The sequence below is a fragment of the Pinus tabuliformis genome, chromosome 4_2 (assembly GCF_031772625.1).
Source record: "Pinus tabuliformis cultivar Carrire ecotype Pingquan chromosome 4_2, CPIR1, whole genome shotgun sequence".
Classification (NCBI taxonomy): domain Eukaryota; kingdom Viridiplantae; phylum Streptophyta; class Pinopsida; order Pinales; family Pinaceae; genus Pinus; species Pinus tabuliformis.
The window spans coordinates 151,281,112-151,287,509 of NC_142304.1; positions in this window are offsets into that span (position 1 = coordinate 151,281,112).

Below are 6,398 nucleotides of genomic sequence, written 5' to 3' on the forward strand. Positions count from 1 at the left end.
ATGACCCCATTTCAATGACAAGACTATGGAGGTTAGGTATATGATAGTAATGCACCCTTCTATCCTTAGTTTGGGCTCTAAGTAGTGAAAATGGTGTGTTATAGCATGGTATCAAAGACAAGGTTCAAACATTAGAACCTTGGGAATGAAAATTGAAGTCTTGTTACAAAATGTTTGAGAAAAAGTTTTGAACGCTAGACCTTTGGGGATAGAATTGGAGTTTTGCTACAAAATTGATAGAAAAAGAGGTTTCAACTTGTTATGAATGATGTTTGTGTTTCTTGATGTATTTATTGTGATGTATGCTTATAGCATGTTAGTACTAATTTGATATGATTTCATTAATATGAATGTGCTAACTTGAGTGTAATGTTTCAGCTAGATTTTCACCAATAGCCTCATAGTAACAAGCCAAGGTGATGATTTACACAATATATCTATATTTTGTTTAATATAATAGTATGTGTGTGTATGGAAACACATAATATAAGAAGACACTAAGGAATAAAAAAGGAGGAATAGTAGTGTTGGTCACTTTAATTTCTTATTAAATTAAACAACAAAGTGCGACATTAATTGTCAACCCAGGGAAGTCTTGTTATTTCAAAGGCAACTGCGTACTATATGCACTCAATTTTAAAAGCAACAGAAGTTGTAGTACAAACAAATCATGCCTTAAATTAACAAACTGAAGCTCCACTCTGCATTACAGCAATTACACTCTGTTGCAGATAGCTATAAGGAAAATGCTTAATTTTACGCAAAGAAATGGAAAGAATCAACCTGCAAAAGAAAACAATGGTTGTGTTGTAACAGAGAGTCAGGACCCTATCCCCAGAGCGGGAATCTCCAACACCTGCCTCTGATTAACTAGCTGGCCAATTCACTTTGTAACTTAATCACTAGTGAAACACTCATACAACATTCAATTGAGAAAGAAACAGAGTTTCAGCAAAGGTATTATAAATAATGTTCAACAAACAGTACTTGTTAACAAGGCATGAATAAAAGACACACTTAACACACTGCAGAAATGTAATGGGTGAATCTTGTGATGAAGGTGGGCCCTGTCCTTCTCACAAGATTCCCCAGGAAACAAGAACTAGAAAAAGATTTTCAGAACAAAACTTTATTCATCCCTCAATATTTCATATTACAAAAAGAATTCCAATCCTGTTCCTTCAACTAAGCTTTTTTCCACAGTCTGTTCATCCCCTTCTAATGTAGATGTCTCCTCTTTATAAAGAGAAGACATCTATTACAAAAGATTTACATTGTTTTAACCCATTATACAAAAATAGGGAAATCAATTCCCTGTCAACAAAATGTTGTTACAGTAATGCTATCTTTAGATATAAACGTTACATCTAGTGGAACAGCTTCCTCAGTGATTAGTTTTGGTTCTTTTGCTACTGTCAAATTTAGAATGCAAATCTCAACTGTTTCAGCATCACGATTCGCGTGCCGTTTCTACTGTTTCAGCAACTGCAAAAATAGTCTTCCAGGTTGTTTCAGCATCGTAGACTGCACATCATTCTTTAACTGTTTAGCACTTAATAATTCAAATATTAACTATGAAGATGTCGCGATTATATGCTAAATAATTAAATGTATAGTGATGAGAAGAATCATTACATACCTTTGAGATAATTGGGTTAAAATACTAACAAAGGCTTTTAAATATAAGTTGAAAGGGATGGTATCATAGCAAAATATATGGTCAAAAAGGGACAATATGAGGTCCTAACATCCCCCCAACTGAAGCAGTTGCATGTCCCCCTGCAACATCTACTCTGAGTCTGAATCGGAATACTGGGCTGTATAATGCAAATTAATTATACAGTAATTATAAAAGGTGTTATCAGTCGAATCTTTGAAACCCTGAACACTCTGTAATCTCTGCCATGCTGCAAGCTCCTCCTTTTTGGACACCTTGAAGTAGGCCTTATATTGCTGTAATAGCAACCAGAGAAGGGGGAAGTGAAAATGATAACCTAACCATTTGTTACCACACCACTGAACACATTTAACATAATTAGGCACTCGTGAAATTTCTGCATGAAGATTGAGAGGGTTAAGAGGATGGTGTTCCCTTCTCTCCTTAGGGCAATGTTCCTAGAACAAATTGTTTGCCTGTATGGCAAGGGGTCCTTTCTTTTTGATATACTGTTGACATTCTTCTAACACTGCTGCCTGTAATTCCCTGATATGCTCAGTCATTCCTGGTTCTTTTATAGCCCTATGATGTTCAGTAATGAAAATAGCAGCATTCTGTGGTTCAGCTCAGATCCACAAAAGGCGATTTTCTTCGTTATGTTTTGTTGAAAGAAAAGCATTTTGCCACATGAGCTGATTGGCCATAAAAGAGACCAAGGCTCTAATCTAAATGTCACCAGCCACAGGAATCAAATTAAACTTTCTATCTTCTGGAATGGCCTCATTATGGAGATAAAGTTCACATAAGAGATTCTGTTTCACTGACTGACACTGCTGCAAAAGTTTCAATAAACTGTTGGGGTGTAGACACTTCATGAGGTCGTCCATCTCTGACTGCTTTTATCTAAAGGAATGCTAGGCATTTTGCCAGGAACATGGAATAATTAAAGGATGGTTTCCTAGTAGCCAGAATTATTTGAACTAATTCAAAGATAAGAGACAGTCTAGTTTTTAACTTTTTATTTTCCTTCTGCTGTGCATGGAACTGTTCCAAGACTTCCCAATTTCTATATGCATGATTCAACCATACTGATTTTTGTGCCTGAAATTCCCTTCCTTGTGACAAGGCATACTCTTTCTTCCATATATCGTTGAGTTCTTGAATGCTTAAAGTTTGAGTAAAGACAGTCTCTACACAAAGAGGCTCAATCTGGGTAAATACTGTCTTTGCAGACTTTGGTACAGGATTCTCAGCTTTAACAACTGGGGTAGGCCAGGGTACTTGTGGTTTCTCTTCTTCTTCATAAATCTTTGAAGGCCCTGCTGGTTCTTGTGTAACAACAAGGCGTTCCTTTTTAACTACAACAGGAGTAACTGTAGGAGTAGGTCCAGACAATGGTACTTCGACTACCTTATAACCAGCTCGAGAATAGAGGTCACCACATTGGTTGCACATGTATTCCTCATACTGATCCTTATCTGCACTTTTCTTGGCTGCAGATGCTACCTGAGCTAAAGTATACAGATTAAGTTCTTTTTCATAAGCTTCTCTTGCTATTATTAACTCCTGCTTATAAGTCTCAATCTAGGCTTTTAGAAACTCATTTTCTTGTTGAAGGGAAGCTAACGTGATAGGGCCTTCTATAGAAATTGCAGTCTCTGTAGCTGGTTCAAGTGGATGGGAGGATGGTTGTTTTGTGGCAGCTTCATTATTTATTTCTCTAGTAGGTGGTTCTTGTGTGACAACTGCTAGGCCATCAGCTAGTTTCATAACAGCTATATCCTCCTGAACATGCAAATTCTGCATATCAAGCAACTAAGTGACTAGTTCTTCTGTAGCAGCAGTATCCTAGGTATCTACACTTTGCTTGTCAGCAGGTGGCTCTTGTGTATCAACTGTTGAGTCAGTAGCAGCTAGGTCTTGTTTTGTTTCCTGATCATGGTCATCAGCAAGTGGTTCTTGTGTGACACTTGCTGATACAGTAGCTAATTCAACTTTATGTTGATTATCCATTTCCTGTTTTTCAGCAGGTGGTTCTTGTGTAACACCTACTAAATTAGTGGCTGCTATGTTCTGATGTGTTTCCAGATCATGATCGTCAGTAGGTGGTTCTTGTGTAACACCTGCTGGACTAGTAGCTGGTTCTTGTGGGACAGCTACCTCTTGGTCATCTAACTTTTGCTCCTCAGCACCTGTTGAGTGAGTAGCTGGTTCTTGTGGGGCAGCTACTTCTAGGTCATCTATCTTTTGTTCCTCGACAGGTGTTGAGTCAATAGCTACTTCTTGTGGGGCAACTACTTCTAGGTCGTCTATTTTTAGCTGCTCAGCAGGTGGTTCTTGTGTAACACCTGTTGAGTTGATAGCTAGTTCTTGTGTAACAGCTACATGCTGTACATCATCTTGGGTGTCTACGTTTGATAAGTTAGCAGCTGGTTCTTGTGGAGCAGCTGCGTCTTCTGAAAGGAATGATGTCACAAAATCCTGGACGCTTTGCATTTCGGTACCCGAGGGTGAGGAAGGTAGGGATTCGGGGTTTGGTGGGGTATGGGGTTTTAGGATAATGGGTGGGAAATTTGGGGTGGGGGTCTCTGTTGCTGCTGCAGAAGACGTCCTCCTTCGTCTTCGAGGTAAGGAGGCAGGAAAAACAATGGTTTTTCTTTTATGGATGGCCTTCTCTGGGGTAGGAGGAACATCAGAGATAATAGCTTGTTTCATTGAGGCCCTTATTCATCTTTTTGATGAAGGAACATCCGTTTCTTGCCTTTTCCTTTTCCTGCTCAGCCTAGCTAGGGGAATGTCTTCGTTTGAATCACCACTGGGGATATGGACTGTGGGAATGGATGATTCAGGTAAATTATGGGACGAGGTTGATGCACTAGCAGGGTTAATTGGACTGGCTGTCACGGATGGCTGAGGATTTTCAGCATTCATTTGGGGAGTCTCGCCTGCCGCTTGAGAAATTTCAGCAGTTTCTTGAGGGTTTTCAGCTACTGGTTGAGTAACTTCAGCAGCTTCCTAGGTGGGTTGTTAAGGGGAGGAGGGTTCTGCAGGGAAAAGCCCCTCAGGATTAAGAGCTGAACTAGGCGATGGTGAGTAATGGAGAGGAGTGGGTACTTTGCATCTTTGGAATAATGTGACATATTCTTTAGACACCCAAGCAGATAGTATGGCATATTTAATAAACGACCGTGTCTTAAATGATTCAACAACACAAAGTCATGCTGGTACACTACTTGGTAACGTCCTTCGCAGGTAAGATAGTGCTTGAAAAACTCTGCAACCTTTGGCCATGGAGGTGGTAATGAACGTAGTGAGACACCTCTACCTTTAGGTTCGACCCGCTCCCCAGGTAGAAGAAAATCTTGCTGTGCATTCATAATTGTGTTTACGGCTGAACCAGCGGATGCCATTGGCTGGTAATCCTGAAACCTGCGCTATATCCTCCTCTGTTAGCGGAATTCGCACTCCCAGAACCATAGAATAATCTTCCTTTAAATTAAGTGCGAATTCCAGGACTTACTGAGAATCAAATTCCTGGAGCCTCCGGAAGTAATCCACCCAGCCCGCTTGCAGAAAAATTTGATATGCTTCTAGGTAAAGTTCCAATAGAGCCGTTGAACCAGGTTCATTTTAGACAGCGTTACCTCCCGTAGTTACTGGTTCGGTAAAATGCATAATACAGAGCCGAGTTACCGCAGCCGAGACAGAGTAAGATATTGCGAATGGGGGTATGACATAATAAAACAGAGACGGGGTGACGAGACTTGACCGTGTTAAAAAAACGATGGGTGATTGGCATATCGGGTAATGATTTCAAAAAATTTGATATTCCCCCCAACTGCGGCTAAAATGATAAGTTTTGAGTGTATGGGGATTTCGACAATCATATCAGAATCTTCTCATTAACTATAGTTTAATATTTACACATAAACATGCATACCTCACGTTTTACCTTCGATTGCTGTGCTGAAAGTATATTTTCGTCGTTTAGTGGATCACCAATGGTTATTGAAAAGGGTTATGAGGGTATTTATATAAAAGGCTTTCTTTATTCACAGGAGGTAATGGTGAAGGAACTCAATTATCAGGATGAATGGCTGGTTCTCTGAAAATGGAAAATGTTATGTATTGATTGTTTTTTAGAGAAGTTGATGCCTCAATTATGGGAAAAATGGGAAAATTGACGCTTTTTCAGAAAAAATGGAAAAGTCGATGTTTTGGCAATGGAGGAATCAATGTATCAGCAATGGAGAGAATGGGGAAAAATTGGTGTTTCAGCAACGGGGAAAATGGGGAAAGATTGATGTTTTAGCAATGACAGAAACTGGTGTTTTAGCAACGGCCGAAACTGGTGTTTCAACAATGGGAAAAAGAGATGCTGCTGTTAAAGAGGATAGGAAAATGTTGCTGATGGATAATGAATTGAAATGGAATGGCCATGTTTCCCAAACTGAAACCTGATCCTGCTTGTAATGCAATTATTCCTTCAACCAGCCTCCGAATTAAGACCTGCAAAATAAGTTGTAATATGGCAACCCTTCACAGGGATTATTAGTTAAGTAATTTAATCTAATACTAATACAAAAATAATGCAGAGATTAAGTGCAATGAGGGGCAAGAGGCTCCCCCAAAAAGATGTAATGTGAATTTGCCATGCAAGTGGAATTAAAATCCTCCTTAGAAATTGGTTTCTGGTATGAACGAAGCTGATACCCATTTACTAGCAATGGAGTTCTAGAAC